Consider the following 22,444-nt stretch of genomic DNA (forward strand, 5'->3'; position numbering starts at 1 on the left):
TAAGCATTTTGATATCTAGGCGTAGATTGTCGGCTGTCGGCTACAGTCAGGAAATATTGCAGCCACCTAGCCTAGCATCGCATTTGCTACAGCGTCACAACACTCTTCTCTCTCAGGGTCTCTGACTTTTCTCACATCATTCAACTAACGTAGTAACGCAACGTAACGCACATTGTCTCGTTGCCGAAACGGTGGCAAAATCCGAACGGAGAAAAAAAACTTAATGCATGAAAAACGTACAGATTTTGAACGTACGGCGTACACATTTCAAAAGCGTGCTCACTTGTACAAATTACACAGAAACCGTACAACTCGACAGGTGTGCGTTACTGTTCATGTTGACTGATGCTGGACTGATACTGAGGTGTGTTGGGTCTAAAACTCGTTCTTTAACTTAGTTATTTACCCAAGGCAAGCTGACAAAAGGCAGGGCACGGTGAGACAGAGTCAGAGAGTTGACATTTTTCAACCTGCAGGTTGGGAGAGCCAGGAGACAGAGTTCCGCAATCAATGCTGTCTCATTAGAGTCTCTCTCTGAACTCTCCCGCACTGCTAACTTTTATTGAGAGCTTGTTGATGGGCGGAATACAGTTACAACACTGTTGTCCAACGTGGCAGTATTCTAATCACTGATTGAACAGTCACACTTCTTGATTGAATTAACAGTCACACTCCTGATGTTTTGAACACACATTTGCACTCAAAGTACTGTAGCTTGGTGGAAAAGTACTGAGACGTTGTGTGATGAATCGACATATGTGTGTGTATCTATTTATCAGCAGAATGTGAGCAATCACCGGTAAGCACATGATTATGAGCTAAAACTGTATTCTTCATAATAGCTTGGGAGTGCGCGTATAATAGCTGTGGGAGAGCAAACTGGCATAATATATTTGACATATAAAAACAAGCTTATCTTACAGGTGTTTAAACACCCCAGTAATGGGAGCCACCACTTGAGGGCAACGTCCAGATATCTCTAATCGGACAAGTCAATAGAGTAGGCAGGCTGATTGGTGTGTCAATACGCACAGGCCAGAATGCGGCTGTGTGGCCCAGTAGCACATGCGCCACGGACTGGTGCCAGTCCCCGGCCTGGTGGTTGGGTACCACTGATTAGATTAGGTTAGAGTACAATAATATTAAAAATAATACTAATAATAACAGTTCATAAAGATTACTTTATGCGGACAAAAAATATGCTATCGTAATTACTCGGTATTTAAGTAGGTTTTTGATCTAATAGTTTTTTATCGACTTTGAGGACATTTTTTGGATGACTACTTTTTCTTGTACTTGAGTAATATTTTGAACGCTACTCTTACCAAGTACAATTTCTGCCTACTCTACCCACCTCTGAATTGCTCCCACAACAAATGACTGTGCGTCAGGCAAAAATGACATTCTCTTTTAACATGCATGAACTGTAGAAAAATTGGCAGCGCACATATGATTTCGCAGGGGAGAAAAAGGGACAATCTTTAACAATGGCGGCTCAAAATAAATGAGCATAAATGTGGTGCTGTGGGGAGAACCTGCTATTAATGACGAGTGAAATCAGCAAGTGTGTGGGTGTTTGGAGGACGCAAGAAGCCCAGTGACTGCATGACACAGAAACTACTTTGGTCTGAAGAGCATGTGTCAGAGGACTCTAATTGTGCACTTCTTTCTTTCTTCTGGCATCACCTCAGTGCTTATTGGGAGAATGCCAGATCTGTGTCACTTTGGAAATGGGAGCAGTGGATGACGCTTGGCACTTTCCTTTCTCTAGGTGTTCATCCTCTAAGGTACAATATATGTCCAACTTTCTTAAAGCGATAAAGTTGCTATCTCAGCCTCTTCTTAACTACTACAAGTGGTCATAGCCTCAAGGTTGGAAAAGCAACTTAACTGCTGGATCAAATGTCCTACAAGAGTGGGGAAAACTGGTGCACTTGTAATGAAAATTTGAGCAAGAGTTTGAAAAATAACCGGCATATTTTGTGATTACTATAAATGTAAAAGGGAGGGTATATGGAAACATTTTTTACCTGTATACAAGTTTATTTCAGTTAAGGGCGTAGGTTTGCATAGGGACATACAGTACTGTAACACTAGCAAGTAGAGATGTGCCGATCGATCAGGTCCGATCACGTCATTTTCAAAGTATCGGAATCGGCAAAAAAATATCGGACATGCCTTTTTTTAACAGATATACTGTATATTTTTTGATTAAATCGTTTTGTAATTGTATTTAACGTACCAGACATAATATGTTACACTCATCCAGAGTCTTTAGTTTAGGCTTAAGGTAGGGTTATCAAATTTATCCCGTTAACAGCGGTAATTAATTTTTTTTTAAATTCATCACGCATTGTCGCGTTCAATCTGTAATGGCGCCGTTTTACCTATGTATAGAGCTAAAAGGCAGCGTAAAATGAGTAGAGTGGATTTTGGCAGCCTTTGGAACCTTTTTTTTATTGGCTAAAGCCTTACAATCCCTCTCCCTACAATTAGAAATATCATGGGAAGCAAAGTGGGGAAGAAAGGTAATAATTGATCTTTTTCTTAACACCCTGTTATTTCCCAACACAAAGAAGATATATCAATTGGTACCACTACGCACAGTCATGTTTGCACTTCCCATCATGCATTTGGACATGGCTACAGTATCATTTACTGAAAGCTCAACAAATACACTAGATGGCAATATTTAGTCACAATATACAAAGTCACAAGTCTTTCTATCCATGGATCCCTCTCACAGAAAGAATGTTAATAACGTAAATGCCATCTTGAGGATTTATTGTCATAATAAACAAATACAGTACTTATGTACTGTATGTTGAATGTATATATTCGTCCGAGTTTTATTCATTTTTTTCTTTATGCATTGCCAAAATGTATATGATCGGGAAAAATTATCGGGAATGATTGGAATTGAATCGGGAGCAAAAAAAAAACAAAAAAAAAGCAATCGGATCGGGAAATATCGGGATCGGCAGATATTTAAACTAACAACAACAACAACGAACAACCCTACTAGCAAGTTTTTAGGATGCTCAAATTGTCCCCAACTTTTAAGCAACCTTATTGGCATTATAAAATGAGCTCAGTGATATAATTTCCCTTATTTAGTAAGGATGGAATTGACCCTACCATTATGAAGTGAATTATGTGATGTCACCGCTCGGCGACGTCAACAATGGCGAGCTACTGGTTTATTTTTTGATTGAAAATTTTACAAATTTCATTAAAACGAAAACATTAAGAGGGTTTTGTCTCCCCAACTGTCTCAGCATCCCGCTAGGGCAGAGGTCCCCAAACTTTTTCCTGTGAGGGCCACATAACTTTTTCCTTCTCTGATGAGGGGCCGGGTCAGTTTGTAACAGAAAAAGTGTGACGATTGCAGGAGTGCCTAAATGTAAAAATTTATTGTTTTTCAGAAAGCCACACTCAAATAACCCTTTCTGAATTCTTCACGGAACAAAAGTAAATAAAAATAATATAAGATATAGGGCTGTCAAAATTATCGTGTTAACGGGCGGTAATTAATTTTTTAATGAATCACGTTAAAATATTTGACGCATTTAACGCACATGCCGCGCTCAAACAGATTAAAATGACAGCACAGTGTCATGTCCATTTGTTACTTGTGTTTTTTTGGTGTTTTGTCACCCTCTGCTGGCGCTTGGGTGCGACTGATTTTATGGGTTTCAGCACCATGAGCATTGGGTAATTGTTGACATCAACAATGGCGAGCTACTAGTTTATTTTTTTGTTTGAAAATTTTACAAATTTTATTAAAACGAAAACATTAAGAGGAGTTTTAATATAAAATTTCTATAACTTGTACTAACATTTATCTTTTAAGAACTACAAGTCTTTAACAGTTGATTCGCAAAATTAAATGAATGTAGTTTAAAGCTGCTGATACAGAATGGGGACTTGAGTATTTTATTAACTGTTTTAAAATGTTAACTTGATACTGAAATAGTCGTTTATTTAAACCTGAGAGGCTTTTTATACAATTATTGTAACGAATGCACGAAACATTAAAAGCATCTAATAGCTTGGGGTTTTGTGGGATTTTCCACTAAGGTTGTTGGTGTGTTTTGCTTTTTTAAGACAGTTTACAATATTATTTGCACATTTTACAGACTGACTATGCCATTTCTGTTATTTATAATGTTTTGCGTTTGTCACTGAATAAACAGGTCCGTTTCTTGTTGCCAACCGTTGTGCGTTATTCAAACTCACCTAATTCAGCTGGCTAGTTGTTATCAAGAGTACTAAAACCTTTTTCAACATGAGTCTGACAACTAAGTAAGGAGGCTGAATAACTTTAAACTTTAACACGTGCTCAGATAGGTCGGTATCGGTATCGGCCAGTATTGGTATCGGATCGGAAGTGCAAAACAATATCGGTATCGGATCGGAAGTGCAAAAACCTGGATAGGGACATCCCTAAATCAAACTGACAAATAACACTTTTAAGGAGAAACAAGACACGAAGAGGTTCCATACAACATTAATATACAACATTAATTTTAAGACCCAGATATGAAAATTCAATATTATTTCAGATATTTAAGGTTTTATTTCCAAATTCATAAATTAAATGCTTTTAAGACTATTTAAGACCCGCGGGAACCCTGTATAAATGAAAGCTGAATATATCTATAAACAGATTTTGGCAATGAGAAGCAGGCTGTGTGTACAGAGAATGCCGCTTAAAGACACATCCGCGCGCACACGCAAAGACAAGCACACACAATGTTTTGTTCCCTGAGGTAAAACCGTCAAAAGCACTCTGATTTTGAATTAGCACTGATTGGCTGTCATTTGCAGCATGGCCCATGCAGCTGAGACCACTCAAAACTACCCACACACACACGCGTACACAGACAAAAAGTTACATGTGCTCACACACACACTTTTATGGTTAGGGCATCATATTTCTCTAAAATGCCGAGTTCTCCAGGCTGTGTAGCCGTTTTAAGAGCAGCGGTAGAGGTCGCCGACTGTGTGTGTATGCGACGTGCGTGTCCATTTGCATGTTCACATCTGTCTCTATGACTGCTGTGGTTGAGAACCTACCAAAAATATCCATATTTTTGGAAACGGTGCGGGGGCGTGCATACTTTGACTAGCCCTGTTTCTAATTTACATGAAATAGTGATCTGGAAATGTGAGCCATTTTGATGTTCGAAAAACTACAAATCCATTCTCTTGCATTTACAGTTTGGGTTTATGTAGCCCTTCTTTGACCTGATCTGTTTTTAATCAAAATGTTTTTCATGCACTCGCTGACGGCGTGGTGGTGCGTTCGCCTGTCTTTGGCGAAGACGTTCAATTCCCGCGCAGTGACGGGTGTGAATGCGAGTGTGAATGGTTTGTCTTTGTACGTGCTCTGTGACTGACTGGTAACTACCGTAATATTCGCACTGTAAGGCGCAGCTGATTATAAGCCGCCACCCACCAAATTTGGGACAAAAACGACATTTTTTCATAGATACGCCGCACTGGACTATAGGACGCAGCTGTCCTCACAGTATTATGAGATATTTACACCAAAATATATTAACCGATAACACTTTATTTGACAGCGGCATCATACAAGACCAAATGAACCACCATGAAGCTTTGAACCAATTGGCTGCAAAGCTTCATTGCTTCAAGAAGCTTCATTTGGCCATCACTGCTCTCTTAGGGGAAACAGTCAACCTCTACTGTCACCTGCTGTTAACACTGTTGTCATCCAACATGCCTCCTAGCATGCATTGCAGTGCTATAGATGTGAATAACAAATAGAAATTCAAGTTCTGTGCTAATTATTTCGTCAGTTACTTTTCCAGTTGTTATATTAATTGCTAGTTATGGTATTTGGTAACACTTAATTTGACAGTAGCATCATAAGACTGTCATTAGACAATCATAGTTATGACATGACACTGTCATGAGCATTAGTGAATGCTTATAACAGAATTTACTTAGCGTTATCCAGCAAATTATCTCACTTTTAAATGGATGTAGATGGTGATGTGGATCACGATCCATGATGTGGATGGAGTTAGAGACATAATTTGCCGAATGACACTTAATGACATCTGTCATAAGTATTCAGTAATGCCCATGATAGTGTATTGTCATTATTATGATGGTCTTATCACAGTCTTATGACACTGTTGTCAAATAAAGTGTTACCTATTAACCCAAATTAATCAACAAATAAGCTGCACTGGACTATAAGCCGCAGGATTCAAAATAAAGGAAAAAGTAGTGCCTTACAGTCCGAAAATTACGGTAGTTCAGCTTGTAGGCTGCCTTTCGCCCTCGATGCCAGCTGGGATAGGCCTCAGCCCCCTGTGACTTGACGAGCATAAGCAGTATTGAAAACAGATGCAACCTACAGAAATACAGTATATTGCACTACAATAGGCTAGAATGATGTTCCATTAAAATTCTTTTACATAACGTTTACCAATATGTCGGTTATTCCGCGTTGAATTCAAAAGACCACAGTAATTGATCACTGGATCTTATTTCAATGAATCAAACCTTTTTGCATCGCTCAGTAAATTCAAATCAAATTCTTGTCCAAATAGCATACCCAGAAATCAGCTTAACAATAGAAAGTCAAACGTGCTTGCGCGTGTGTGTGCGTGTGCGTGTGCGTGTGTGTGTGTAAGGTCTGTCTGTCTGCTAGTTTCCAGAGACAGTACATGCGATACTGGAAAGGACTAACTGGGAATTGTTGGTACATGAGTGCACTCTAGTGGCAAAATGTAAAACTGCAGTCTGAGACCAGTATTGATGCTTTTGCTGATTTGATATTGGGGACTTCAATGATTTTTAAAAAATAAATATGTATTGACTTATACTAAATTTCATGTGTGGTGATACACGGTTCGATTCAAACCTTTGTTTTCAAAAACTACAAATAAAACCTTTTGAAAACTTCCAGAATAAATGTCTGGATTTTATTAGCAAATTTAATTTGCAATACTGGTATTTGAACATGAATTATATTAACATATGCAATAAATACAAACTTGTTAATGATCCAGGAATGCAAAAAACTTTTGTCTTAAGAGCACTCAATATCTAACGTCTAAATATAACCAGGGCTGAAAGTAAACCAGAACGGTCAGGAACGCAGTTCCGGTATAGGATTCAGCGCCAGAACGCAGTTCCGGTATAAGATTCAGGACCGGAATGCAGTTCCGGTACACGGTGGTTTGATTCTGAAAATATGAAGGCAACTGTCAAAACGCTATGTAAAAAAAAAAAAAAAAAAAAAAAGCTAAACTGCCACACATGCATTTCATCCCCCCCCCCCCCCCCCCCAAAAAAAAAAAAACACAGTCTATTCAAACAATCCATCAGATTTACATAATTGTTAATTCCACGGACGGCATGGAGGTTTCCCCGGCTGCTGCAGTTATCAGAGTCTGACGGTGATGAGTCTCATCAATGTACGAATGCACGCAGCAAAGCAAAACGCCTGGACTCATTTATCCGTTCAATTGGATGACATACTGACATGTGATCCCCAGAGATAGTTAGCTCTGATAGGCTCAAATGTGCATGTTTTCTGAAACAGCGAAAAAAAAAAAAAAAAAAAAAAAAAAAAAGGTTGTTGAATTGATGCGACAAAAAAGGGCAATGCAACATAAAATGGATCAAATCTTTAAGAGCAACGAAAGAGTTCAGGAGGCTTATTGAGCATATTTACCGTATTTTTCGGACTATAAGTCATAGTTTTTTTTCCCCATAGTTTGGCTGGGGGGGCAAGTCAATGTTTGCGGCATCTTCAAAATATATTCCATTTCACTCTGCATAATATAAGTCATTTGTACTTATTTTTCTGAATGTATGTTACTTATATCTTTATTATTTAATTTGAAAAAAAAAAAGTAAACGTTTACATTAACTTCAATTATACATTCTATGTTCTTAAGTAGTTAAAATTGAGATTTGGCATTTAGTATGTGAGGAAATGAGGGAAAATAAAAATTAAGAGATGGAGGTTGGGGTTATTGCTGTTTTTGTTAACTTTTATTTGGCAAATCATTGAAAAAATACAATTTTGAATGAAAATCAGTTTTTGTATGTGTTATATAAATAACTGTGCTAAAATGGTTTCCTTTGCATTTCAGTAGTTTAAAAGGTTTGACCCCCCCCCCCAAAAAAAAAAAAAGAAAGGAAAAAAATAACTCAATAAATAACATTTCTGGCTCCGTGGCCGACCTTCACGTCAGGGAGTTCTGGCAAGAAATTCTAACCACGTTCACCCCTGAATATACCGGTAACTGAAAAAAATTGTCAGAGAATGCAAGAAAAACTGAGCCTTCCTTCAGGTAAAACACTACTGCTTTTTGTCCACAAGCACAGCCAAACTTCACAAAAAACATTGAATCTCCTTTGGGCTGCTTTGAGACCACGTAAATAAAATAAAAATGACAATTAGGGAGAATGAGGTAAAAGCTCAATTCACGACTTATCTCTCTTTAAAATCATCATTACCACCATTAACATCCTCCTACTGAATAGTGAAGTGCCTCAAAACTTTTGACTGTGGTTGAGCCCAAAAATGTACAGGTAGTCCCCAGGTTACAACGTACTCGACTTACGTGATTTCGACTTTTCCGCCATTTTGTCTCCAGTCGTTTTTTTATAGTCACATAAACAGTAGCTTATTATACCTAACAGTATCTTATTTTTTACTTTACTTTATTAATATGACGTTTTCTGTCGTCACTAAGCGTGAAATTGTTCAACTTGACAGACCGCAAACAAGGCTATTGTGCTTTTTGAAGCTTTTTACTTTTTTAATAACTTTTGACAATTTGAAAAGCTGTAACACACATATGTACTCTTATGTTCAAAACAACAGGCATTTTAACAATAAAACACTTGACACAAAACAAATGGTGTTTAAACATCCATCTACTCTGATCTATATGTGAATTTGGAAGATTAAATTAGCCTAATTTGCCTAACAAAGGTCTGCTAGCCTAAATGCTACAAATGCTAACATATTTACAATTCTCATAGCAAATGGCGTACCGCAAGCAGCACGTCACTTCTGCTCATTAATATTCATGACATTAGTTACTGTTGCTAAGGGGGGGACACGCAATGTCATAACTTTTGCAATGTAAGTTGGCTAATTGTTCTTTTGTTGTACATGGATCCTCATTTGTTTTTTATTTTTTATACCGCTTGAGGCTCAGCTCAGGTATTTTAATTTATGTTCCTTATCAGATTACTCAATTATTCGAACTAACTAGTTTATCGATTAATCGAATATTAAAATAATCGATAGCTGCAGCCCTACAGCAAAGCCTTAGCTTTTTTATCGACGCGACTGACAATGACATTCTCCTGTTTCAACAACCTATCCTTTACCACCAGCCCTGTCTTTCTTATATATTATATCCTCTGGTTGTCCTACGTATCTGACCGTTCTTGGGGTGAATTTAGTTAGTTTTGTGTAGTGATCGCAAATGCTACTCAGTGACAGCCAACTACCACTTTTAATTTTTTCATTTGATAACAAATCTTAATTCTATAATTTATTTACACTTCCCCCTTACTAAAGTTTTTTTTTTTTTTTTTTTTTTTAACAACAGAAAAGGTAACTGGCAAACAGATACCATTTTAATTCTTTTCAGGTCATTCATTGTCAGACAGAAGCAGCACGGCACAACGTCACGCTGAATAATAAGTTAAAAATATCAAAATGGCTTACCTCTTACCGAAAGACCATGCCAAACCAACAAAATGTTTACTGCATATGAAATGTGAATGGATTCACCGAGCTGCCGTTAAAAGTTCGCGCAAGTTGATTCATTCTTCAAATTTTTTCCTCCGAGTTTTTGGTTTCGGGAAATGTATGAAGAAAACATCCTTCATATGTCGTATTGTCTTGAGTCGTCTCTCAACTTCCAAAAAATACATGTGTGATCGGCATGTTCGCTATTGAAAGATTACCGGAGAAAAGTAGCAGAATTAACATAGTTTGTATGCGAGGGCGGGTCTATAATGTCCCACTTTTACTTTACTTCCACTTTACGATGCGACATCACGGTCTAAAAATAGCATGTGTGCAGTACGCCATTGCTCAAGCATCACTCCACAAACTGTAGCTCTAAACCTAATTATAAATGCTTACACAAACATGTATTAGCTGAAACAACTTACAGCTTTATGTGGGCCAAGCCAGAGCGCAGCTGTCTAGTGCTGCAACGATTATTCGATTAACCCAAGTAATTTGATTAGAAAATAAATCCCGTAATTTTCGGACTATAAGCCGCTACTTTTTTCTTTCATTTTGATACCTGTGGCTTATAGTCCAGTGCGGCTTATATGTTGATTTATTTGAGTTAATAGGTAACACTTTATGTGACAGCGGCATCATAAGACTGTCATAAGACATGAGCATTACTGAATGCTTATGTTATTAAGTATTATCCGGGAAATTATGTCACTAGCTTCATTTATTTCCAGCTTGAATTTTTACATCCATTCAAAAGTTAAATCTTTTGCCAGATAACACGAAATGACATCTGTTATAAGCTTTCATTAATGCTCAGGACAGTGTCATGTCAATAATTATGATTGTCTAATGACAGTCTTATGTCGCCACTGTCACATAAAGTGTTAGCAAATACCATAACTAACAATTGATGAAACAACTGGAACAGTAACTGAAGAAATAATTAGCACAGAACATGAATTTTGATGAATTGTGAATCTGTACAATGCAATGCATGAGAGGAGGCATGTTGGATGACAACAGTGTTTACAGCAGGTGGCAGCAGAGGTTGCCTGTCTCCTCCAAGGGAGCAAAGATGGCCAAATGAAGCTTCTTGAAGCAATAAAGCTTTGCAGCCAAGTGGTTCAAAGCTTCATGGTGGTTCATTTGGTCTTATGATAGTCGTATGATGCCGCTGTCAAATTAAGTGTGACCAGTTACTATCTTTTGGTGTAAATATCCCATAAAACAGTGAGGATAGCTGCGGCTTATCGTCCAGTGCGGCTTATCTAGGAAGAAATGCCGTTTTCGGGCTAAATTTGGTAGGCTGCGGCTTATAGTCAGGTGCGCCTTATAGTGCGAAAATTAGGGTAAATAAATTTATTTTTATTTATTTGGGTGGATACACTGCCCTCTAGTGGCAACAGTGAATATGATATAACTCATTTCACGTGGCTGAATCCAGCTGCTCCCCGTTATGATCAACATAAGTTATGTTTTTGTTTGAGTTAATATTTTAGTTTATGCATTCGTAAGTAAGTTTATAGGTATGTTTGGCTGTTTTTAGTGGGAATAGGTGCATAAACCATTTGTTAAGAGCATTAAAAAAAAAAAAAGTTTTATAGCATTTAAGCTAGCGGACTTTTGCTATGTAAGTTAGCCAATTGTTTTTTTGTTGTACTTAGATCCTGATTTATTTTATTTTATTTTATTTTATTTTATTTTTTTTAAATACCGTCTCAGGCTCAGCTCATGTACTTAAATATATTATGTTCCTTATCCGATTACTCGATTATTCGAACTCGCGAGTTCATCGATTAATCAACTTCTAAAATAATCGATAGCTGCAGCCCTATAGCTGTCATTAATCCATGTCAAACGAGTCTGATGCTTAGTCATACAAGGCGACAGTCCAGCCAGACCCAACGCTGCCACCAGTGGGCAGTGTATCCTCTATCATTAAACAAAATACAATATTTTTGGACTTTTTGCATAGTTATTTTGAGATTTAGGGATAATTAAAGGGTTAAATCCGACGTTGCCTGCGTAGGAACGGAACTCGTTCGTAACCCGGGATTACCTGTATTTCAGAAAACTGAATACACAAAATGTTTTGATCATTACCTTGCTCTGACGACTTGCACTGAGTCGTCGCTCCTTCACCTTTGACCGTCACAGTCTTGTGTCATTAAAAGTGGCCCAAATGAAATCGTGGGAGGGAAAAAAATGATTCTGGAAGCTGTAAATTTACAAAACTTGGCTTAAAGATGCACCCGCTCTTGTAGTTTACAGCCACTGCTGCAGAAATTTGAAGTTACTGGTGTGTCTTCTTCTATTTTTTGAGGTTTTATGGCGGTTCCCAAACAATTGAAGGGTTAATTACCGCCACCTATTGATTTGCCGGTGTGTCACGCCGACATAATTAATTAATTTGTCACAGGAGTGCAAAAATGAGACATTAATTCCAGTCATGTACGTCAATCACAAAAAGGGAGAGCTGACATGAGTTCCTCCGTTAAAGCAATGATTACCAAACCATTTTTGCTGAATGGACTAAATTGAGAATGCGACAATTTTAAGGATGATTTCCGGCATGAGTTGTACCTGTCTGCTTGTAACACCCAAAACGCCATTTTTTTGATTCCCACAATAAACCAAATTATATCTGTCCTCAAAACACCGCTAGATGGCAGTATTGGTCTATTGACACAGCTTTTCCTCACCGATGCGTGTTTTGAAGTGGTCTTCACCGTTTTAAGTGGTCCCATTTTATTGTGACTTTTTAGTTTTATTTCCGATTAACAACCGTTCATGTTCATATAGATAGGTTAAAGATTACCCATTCACTCAAAATTAAACACTTCTTCCCCAGGAAATCGGTAGTATTTCTAGAATAATTTTAGGACAAAATTAAGACAAGTGTTTTTTTTGTTGTTGTTGGTTTTTTTGTTTTTGTTTGTTTGTTTGTTTGTTTGTTTGTTTGTTTGTTTGTTTGTTTGTTTGTTTGTTTGTTTGTTTGTTTGTTTTTGTTAAAATAAGAGATTTCAAATAGTTAATGTTTTTTTTTTTAAAAATTTTTATATATATATATATATATATATATATATATAAAGGGAGGAGGGCAATTTCCCCACTGTAATGTTTCAGATCACCCAAATTTGGTGGGTGGCGGTTTATAGTCAGGGGCGCTTTATAGTGGGAAAATTACGGTATTTGTTTGTGTCTGCACACTTCAAGGGACTTGTAAGTTTTGAAATAATAGTGGCTGAAAATATATTTATTCCTGATCATCTATTTACATTTATTTAAAAAAAAATAAAAAAAAAAATAAATTTTTTTTAAAAAGGAGATAAGCGAGACAAGACTTGACCCTTCTGGGCAGCCCAACCCTCTTTTATTCTCTATTGTAGTAAGACAAGCTGTTGTGCTGAAGGGTTAGCCTCATTTTGAGTTCATGAAACTGTTCAACACAAATCTGGTATTAAAATGTGCTTATGTGTAGATAATCCGCAATTGGTTGAATTGCACGTAATAATTTTGACAAAATTTAGCAAAATTATTGATGACATGGAATGATTTTTAACTGTAACTCTTCTTGTTGTGTCACAGTTTTTTCTTTTTTTTAAAAGATAATGATGGTTCTGATGGAGTCACGCAAAGTCAAAAGCGTCAATGAATTATTGATAAACGGTGTGGTAGCAAACCGACGCATGAGAGGCTCTCCAGTAACAACTGTCACACAGCGTGACAGCTGCCGCCACCATGCTGAAAAAGTGTCTTCCTGCCCAGCCCCCTCTTTTCATTGGTTGACCTAGTACAGTTACTATGGGAACCAATGTGCAGGGACTGCCACTACTAGATTTGGTGTGGAGTTTTTGAATTGTACACACATGGACATTAGGGGTGGGAACCTCATGATATGGCGATACAACAATTATCGATTCGTTGTCAGGAAATCATTCAACAAAACAACTAATAAACAGAAAACAATCTGTTTTCATCCGTCTCACAGATGATAAAACAGTTTTAACTAAAACCACCCAAACATTTATAGGTTTTCAGATTTTAATGAGGATAGCATGCGAACAATGACAGAAGGGGTCAAAATAAGTAAGTGAACTCTCTGCCTTATGAGACTTAAAGTGCATGTGACACGAAAAAGTATGTTTATTTCATAATACACGCGGTATTTTATGCTCCTGAATGATATGGACCGCTTGGATGTGTGTGGAAGCGATTGCTATATTTATTTAGTTTTTTTAATCCCGCGCCGTGAAAATGAGTGACTTCCGGCTTTAGTCTTGCATTGAGGAGGAGGGCGCTGTGACGTGAACGGATGAAGGCGTCCTCTTCACTATACAGCCGTACTGTTGTGTATGAGGACTAAGCATCCAGCTGATTTTGCGGATTAATACGTTTATTTTTCGCATCACGCCAGCCAAACGGCTGCAGAAAAATCTTACTGCATGAGGGACAGGCGTGTGAGCCTTTTTGGATTTTCTTTCTCCTCATGCACATTAGCTGCACGTTAGCTGCACAACAACTGCAGCCGCCCTCCTCCGGGGAACGAGCTGTAAATTGCTCTCCGCCGGGCTGTTTACCGATCCGCGAAGACAATCGACAACCCAGTCGTCATGTCAAATAATCCGGGCTAGTTATGTGTGATTTTCCGCTTCGAAGACTTTGAAACATCACTTGGGTCGGGTTAGCATGTCGGCTAGCTGTCACGCCTCTTGGTTTGTTTACATTCTCCGAAGCCGGGGAAGGGAAATGACATATCCGATTTAGGTGGCATAAAATATCGTTCGAGAGGTGCGACAGTAAAGGTGAAGTCGACAGTTTTGACCATTATGGAGTAATTTTGCCATGTCGCCCTGAATAAGTGCATTTTTATTATTTCATATTCCATTTAGCACAAGACTGTTATTTGTCATGACCATGCCATTTATTTAGCAATTGGGGAAAATACTTGGATAAAAAGAATATCGTGGTAAAATATTGAAGTAAAGAGACAGAAACAATGACATTTTGCAGCTCTCTTCGTCTCGTTTTCCTCGTTCTGAATAGTTCCCCCTCGACGGGCTGACTGGTCCCTCTCAAGCCATTTATTTAGCTATTGCGGAAAAATACTTGGATAAAAAGAATATCCTGTAAAAATATTGGAGTATAGAGACTTAAACAATGACATTTTACGGCTCTCTTCGTCGCGTTTTCCTCGTTCTGAATAATTCCCGCTCAATGGGCTGAATAGTAAAACCGATGAGCCCAGTCTCCCGCTGACGTCATCCTAACCTGTTGGGGACGCTAGAGCCCTGTAATGGTAGGCGTGGCTAACCGGCAGATTAAAAGACTAATTTCTCGTCATCTGTGCTTTGCTAAATTGTTGCATATAGTCGAATCGTTTCAAAATATGATTCAAATTCACATAATAATGCTATTTAAGACTTTTTTTCTCCTGTCGTATGCTCTTTAAAGTGCAATTGAAACCAATTTTTACCAAACATTTTAAGTCAGGTGTGTGCCCAATCACTGATGAGTGGTTTAAAGCTGCCCTGCCCACTATAAAACACACACCTGGTAAGAATTGTCTTGATGAGAAGCATTGTCTGATGTGCATCACGGATTGGTCAAAAGAGCTGTCTAAGGAACTGCAATCAAGGATTGTTGATTTCTGTAAAGCTGGGAAAGGACACCAATCTACCACCACCACCACCATCTCTTAAAGTCTGCATGTTCATCAATCGACAGTCAGAGAAGTTGTCTACAACTGGAGAGAGTTTCGCACTGTTGCGTCTCTCCCAAGGAGTGGCCGTCCACCAAAGACGACGCTAAGAGTTCCCGCTAGCCTGTCTGCTGAAGGAGATAGTACCTTTTTTCATAGCCACCGTCTAAGTGTTAGTATTACTCTAACACAGCCAATATAAAATAAATAGCACTTATACCATAGTTTAAGGAAGACAAGCAGAATATAGGGCATAAAAGATACACAACGCCTTCTTATCACGGAAGCCCAACGTGTGCGTCATGACCAAGATTGACAAACCAACTCTCGCAATCAGTTGTCCCAGACAGTCCAGAACAAATGGCGGACATTCTGTCCCAACACAAGGAGCACCGGAGAACGCCCGATATCCAACTGATAACATGACTGACAAGACTCCATGAGCCCCTTTGACGCTTAGGTGGCAAAATCCACAACCCTCGTTGCCCGGACAACAGTAACTCTCAAATCCTCTGGTCCAATCCACAAACAGACAATCATCCCAAAGACACCCTTCTTCCTGCCCTCGGCCTGCCCCGCGAGAGCCTACAAAAGACTGAATGTTTAACTAATCGTTGTCATTTTTCTTGGGAACCGTTTGTTGACTTCTGATATGGTGACCTTGGAACGAGTTTGCCTCCTCGACTGAGTCTGTGTCTCTTTCACCTTTCTCTTAATCGCTGTCGACCCGACTTGTTCTCGGTGAGCCTTCTTTAAACCTTTCAAAATGGAGTCAGTACAAAGAGTTAAGACGAAGGTGAACGTGCAGAGTTGGCCCTTCTGGCCGGATTGCCGGGGTCCTGCTTGCCCGGCTCGTTGGATTTGGGCCAGTGCAGGTCCGGCGGTTCGACTCGCGTGATTCCGGCGGAAGTTCGGATTCCTTCACTGTGAAAGACCTACAGAAAGTTAAAATGTCTGTCATTTTGAAGATACAGTAAATGTACATATAATATGTGTTACAGCTTTACAAATTGTCAAAAGTGAAGGAAGTAAAAAGCTTCAAAAACCACAATTGCCTTGTTGGTTGTCTGTTAAGAAGAACAACTTCACGTTTAATGAGTCAATCAAACCAACTCCATTTGGCTCCTGTGCAAACATAACGCACGCACAGTCCTCTCTGTCAGCATCAGCCAGCTTTGATTTGGCGGGCCTTTTACAAGTGATTGTTATGGTCTTACATAAGCTTTTTACATAAACCTCAGTGTGCCGAAACAGAGCGAGCGAGGAAGGGTGGCGGCGAGTGAAGGATTGCTGCACCATTACAAAAGGGATTTGCACTGCACCAATTCTTCTTCCTGCTGTACCTCGACCGCAACAAAGACATTTTTTAACAATAGCACCCAATTGATCAATATTCATGAGTCGCGCATGCAAGTCAGTAGCGGAGTTTGACTTTTGTGGGAGGGTTGGCGGCGCAAAACATGTTGATGATATCAGCAATAAAATTAACTTCGAAATTATACACTGCTGGCCAAAAGTATTGGCACCCTTGCAATTCTGTCAGATAATGCTCAATTTCTCCCAGAAAATGATTGCAATTACCAATGCTATAGTAGTAATATCTTCATTTTAGGGCTGTCAAACAATGAAAAATTTTTAATCGAGTTAATCACAGCTTCAAAATTAATTAATCGTAATTAATCGCAATTCAAACCATATATAAAATATGCCATATTTTTCTGTAAATTATTGTAGGAATCAGGGTCCAGGCCATTGGGGGGCCTTAAGCAAAATAATGTAAAGGGGCCCATATTTTTGGCCCACCATTTCATCACAGTGTACTGTGAAACCCATACATGCAATCCAACCCATACGTCCATATTTTGTATATTAATCAGATTTTGTTGCACTGCATACTTCAAACTTCTCACCCCAAATGATTGTCAGTACTTACAATAGCGCCAAACCTTTTTCTAAAAGAGGAAAGAAAGAAGTTAAGGAAGAACTTTTATTTTTGAAGCTTGTAATCAAGTATCAAAACTCACAAAAGTCAAATAAAGCAAACTGTAGTAAACAAAATAGAATTTTAATTAAACAATTGCCAGATTGGGGGCCCCCTGGTGGTCAGGGGCCCTATGCAGCTGCATAGTCTGCGTATAGGCTGGGCCGGCCCTGGGTTGGAATGGAAAGATAAGACACAAGACGGATATATACATTCAACATTCTCTACATAAGTACTGTATTTGATAAACAAGATGGTATTAACATTAACATTCTGTTAAAGCGATAGAAAGACTTGTAGTTCTTAAAAGATAAATGTTAGTACAAGTTATAGAAATGTTATATTAAAACCCCTCTTAATGTTTTCGTTTTAATAAAATTGTAAAATTTTCAATTAAAAAATAAACTAGTAGCTCGCCATTGTTGATTACAATAATTACACAATGCTCATTGTGCTGAAACCCATAAATTCAGTCGCACCAAAGCGCCAGCAGAGGGAGACAAAAAACACAAGTAACAAGTGGATGACACTGTGCCATCATTTTAATCTGTTTGAGCGGGGCATGTGCGTTAATTGCGTCAAATATTTTAACGTGATTAATTTAAAAAATTAATTACCGCCCGTTAACGCGATAATTTTGACAGCCCTACTTCATTTATTTTGCTTGCAATGACAAAACACAAAAGAGAAAAAAAAAATTAAATCATAATCATTTTACACAAAATTCCATAAGTGGGCCGGACAAAAGTATTGGCACGCTCAGCCTAATACTTGGTAGCACTACCTTTAGACAGAATAACTGCGAACAACCACTTCCGGTATCGATCAATGAGTTTCTTCCAATGCTCTGCTGGAATTTTAGACCATTCTTCTTTGGCCAACTGCTCCAGGTCTCTGAGATTTGAAGGGTGCCTTCTAAAAAAAACTGCAATTTTCAGATCTCTCCACAGGTATTCTATGGGATTCAGATCTGGAAACATTGCTGGCCACTTTAGAAGTCTTCAGTACTTTTTCTCCAACCATTTTCTAGGACTTTTTGAAGTGTGTTTTGGGTCATTGTCCCACGACCTCTGAGGGAGACCCAGCTTTCTCAAACTTCAAAATTTGTTGGTAGTCTTCAGATTTCATAATACCATGCACATGGTCAAGCAGTCCAGTGCCAGACGGAGCAAGGCAGCCCCAAGACATCAGGGAACCTCTGCCATGTTTGACTGTCTTTTCTTTGAAGGCCTCATTTTTTTCCTGTACACTCTATGTTGATGCCTTTTCCCAAAAAGTTCTACTTTTGTCTCATCTGACCAGATAACATCCTTCCAAAACGTTTTTGGCTTTCTCAGGTAAGTTTTGGCAAACTCCAGGACAGACTGTAGGACAGCTTGAACTTGTTTGGATGTTAGTCAATGTTCTTTATCCACCATCTTTTCTTGAAATCTCTTGTCAATTTTTCTTTTCTCTCCACATTGAGGGAGGTTAGCCACAGTGCCATGGACTTTACACTTATTAATGACACTGTGCACGGTAGACACAGGAACATTCAGGTCTCTGGAGATGTGCTTGTAGCCTTAAAATTGCCCATGCTCCCTCACAATTTTGCTTCTAAAGTCCTCAGACAGTTCTTTGGTCTTCTTTCTTTTTCTCAGTGTGGTACACACAAGGACACAGGACAGAGGTTGAGTCAACTTTAATCCATTTTAACTGGCTGCAAGTGTGATTTATTTATTGCCACCACCTGTTATGTGCCAAAGGTAAGTAACAGGTGCTTTTAATTACACAAATTAAACAAGCATCACATGTTTTTCAAAGGGTGCCAATACTTTTGTCTGGCCCATTTTTGGAGGTTTTTCGTAAAATGATCATGATTTAATTTTTTTCCCATTCTCTTTTGAGTTTTTTCATTGCAAGCAAAATAAATGAAGATATTACTACCAAAGCATTTGTAATTGCAATCATTTTCTGGGAGAAATTGAGCATTATCTGACAGAATTGCAGGGGTGCCAATACTTTAGGACAGCAGTGTACAGTGCCCTCCATAATTATTGGCACCCCTGAAAAACATGTGTTTTTTAGCTTCTGATATATATTTTTTTAATTCAAATAATATGAGACCTTAATGGACAAAAAGAGAAAAATCTAACCTTCAATACAAGTGCATTCATTCAGTAGGGAAAAAATCCCACATAAAGAAAATATTATTTGACATCAAATAATGTGTGTCACAATCAGTCGCACCCCTGGTGGTAATACTTTGTACAACCCCCTTTTGCCAACAAAACAAGGTCTGGGGACTGAGATGGCCATGGGAGGAGCTTGAGTCTGGTGAACCATTTCTGTGTAGATTTGGCCATATGTTTAGGGTCATTGTCTTGCTGAAAGACTCAGTGACGACCCATCTTCAGCTTTCGGGCGGAGGGCAACAGATTTTGATTTAAAGTGTCCTGGTATTTCAAAGCATTCATGATGCCATGCACCCTAACAAGGTTCCAGGGCCTTTGGAAGCGAAACAGCCCCACAGCATCACTGACCCACCCCCATACTTCACAGTGGGTATGAGGTGCTTTTCAGCATGCTGAATGCTGAAGTACAAAGTATGTACAAAGTATTAACACCAAGGGTGCTAATAATTGTGACACACATTATTTGATGTCAAATAATTATTTCTTTTCTTCTGTGGGGTTTTTCCCCACTGAATAAATGCACTTGTATTGAAGGTTGGATTTTTCTCTTTTTTTCCATTAAGATCCCATATTATTTGAATTTTTTAAAAATTATTAGAAGCTAAAAAAACACATCTTAACCATGGGTGCCAATAATTATGGAGGGCACTGTATCCATCCATCCATCCATCCATCTATCTATCTATCTATCTATCTATCTATCTATCTATCTATCTATCTATCTATCTATCTATCTATCTATCTATCTATCTATCTATCTATCTATCTGTCTGTCTGTCTGTCTGTCTGTCTGTCTGTCTGTCTGTCTGTCTGTCTGTCTGTCTGTCTGTCTGTCTGTCTGTCTGTCTGTCTATCTATCTATCTATCACATAATTGTTAAGTGACAGGAATTTATACTGTACCTGTAAATTCACATTTTATGCTGTACAGCTGTTCTCTGCTGAATGCAAATGGGACATGCTGTATATTTTATGATTGAGATTTTGTATAATTTGCTACTTAATGCGTCTTATATGTTCTGATTTCAGGATGAGTGATTTAGACTTGTATATGTTAAATTATTATGTACTGTGTTTAATTCGAGGTGTCTCTGGTTGCACTATGAAATGCACTTTTCCGCGCATGCCGTGTGTCCACGTTACGTTGTCACCTTTTTCACCCCTAACCAGTTTGCATGCCTGTAAACAGCGATGCCTCGTCAGTCAGACAGATTTTAAAGAGCAGCGAGCAAAGCAGGCATTAGAAGAAACACAATTATTCATTAAATATGTCAAATGGAAAGATTTTAATGTCAATCAAACAGGATAAAAGAAGAAAGTTGATGTGCTTGTCATTTCATGATAACACAATGAGCAACATTTCTATTGAAAGGAGACTGAAAAATAGATCAGTTCATAAAGTTGAGTTGTTTTCACTTATTTTCGCTATCATTGTAGAAACAGAGACTCAGGTGGTACCAGAATGAGAAGAATAACATTAAAACACAAGAAAATTGGTTTTACCACACAAATTGAATAGCAATCATTCATTGTAAAGTCACTATTTGATGTGATGCTTATGGAGGAAAATCACAGTATGTGTTTTGCCTCATTTAAGTATAAATAATGCCATTTGATTTAGGTATAAATATATATTTTTTATTAAAAACGCCAGGCTACTGGCATCATCCAAGTTGTCACCACTACCTTTTCCTATCCAAAAGTCAATTAACACACACACACGAGACGGAAAATGGCTTGCATACTAAACCTTTGTGCCCAGAAATCAACCGATGAGTGATCAGGTTACTTTTTTACCATCAGGGAAGAAAATGCTAAGTACGGAGCCCCCCGGGTGCCAGGATAGAAAAAATAAAAAATCATAGCTAATCTGTACCCACAGTTTACTAATCTGTGGGTACAGTTTAGTAATCTGTACCCACAGATTACTAAACTGTAGCCACAGATTAGTAAACTGTACCCACAGTTTAGCAATCTGTACCCACAGTTTACTAATCTGTACCCTCAGTTTACTAAACTGTACCCACAGTTTACTAATCTGTACCCACAGTTTAGCAATCTGTACCCACAGATTACTAATCTGTACCCTCAGTTTACTAAACTGTACCCTCAGTTTACTAATCTGTACCCACAGATTAGTAAACTGTACCCACAGTTTAGCAATCTGTACCCACAGATTACTAATCTGTACCCACAGTTTACTAAACTGTACCCACAGTTTACTAATCTGTACCCACAGTTTAGCAATGACCCGGAAACGGTAGTCACCAGTGTTTGGCGGGGACTCCAAACGTCGAGGGACCTGCACCTTCTGCCCTCAGCGAACAAAGGGGTTTTAAAAGGTAACTATTGCACAATTTCTTTGGTAGCCGTCTACATTTTCAGGTGTCATCAATCAATATGGCATGTTGTGTGTTAGTAGCCGCTAATACGGCTACTAAAAATAGGTAACTGACAAATGAACACTACTTGAATTAAGCACGCACGGACACGACAGCAGCACAGAAAATGTGCAAACACAACATGCCATATTGATTGATGACACCTGAAAGACGCCTACCAAAGAAAACGTGCAATAGTTACCTTTTAAAACCCCTTTGTTCGCCGAGGGCAAATGGTGCAGATGGTTTCTCGGTCGGTCCCTCGGCGTTTGGACTCGGAGTCCCCGCCAAACATTGGTGACTACTGTTACCGGGTCATTGCTAAACTGTGGGTACAGATTGCTAATCTGTGGGTACAGATTGCTAAACTGTGGGTACAGTTTACTAATCTGTGGGTACAGATTGCTAAACTGTGGGTACGGTTTACTAATCTGTGGGTACAGAT

At 38.5% G+C, this 22,444-nt stretch overlaps 1 long non-coding RNA gene across 1 annotated transcript in view; it reads right to left on the minus strand.

Moving 5' to 3' along the window:
• LOC130908674 (uncharacterized) overlaps positions 1-12,055 on the minus strand; it is a 236,491-nt gene extending 224,436 nt beyond the window's left edge. The window contains exon 1 of the long non-coding RNA XR_009061636.1: positions 11,867-12,055. This is a non-coding gene — a long non-coding RNA (uncharacterized LOC130908674). The remainder of the gene's footprint in view (positions 1-11,866) is intronic.
• Positions 12,056-22,444: the final 10,389 nt, after the last annotated feature.

Source organism: Corythoichthys intestinalis, chromosome 20 (genome assembly GCF_030265065.1).
Source record: "Corythoichthys intestinalis isolate RoL2023-P3 chromosome 20, ASM3026506v1, whole genome shotgun sequence".
In the NCBI taxonomy this organism is placed as follows: domain Eukaryota; kingdom Metazoa; phylum Chordata; class Actinopteri; order Syngnathiformes; family Syngnathidae; genus Corythoichthys; species Corythoichthys intestinalis.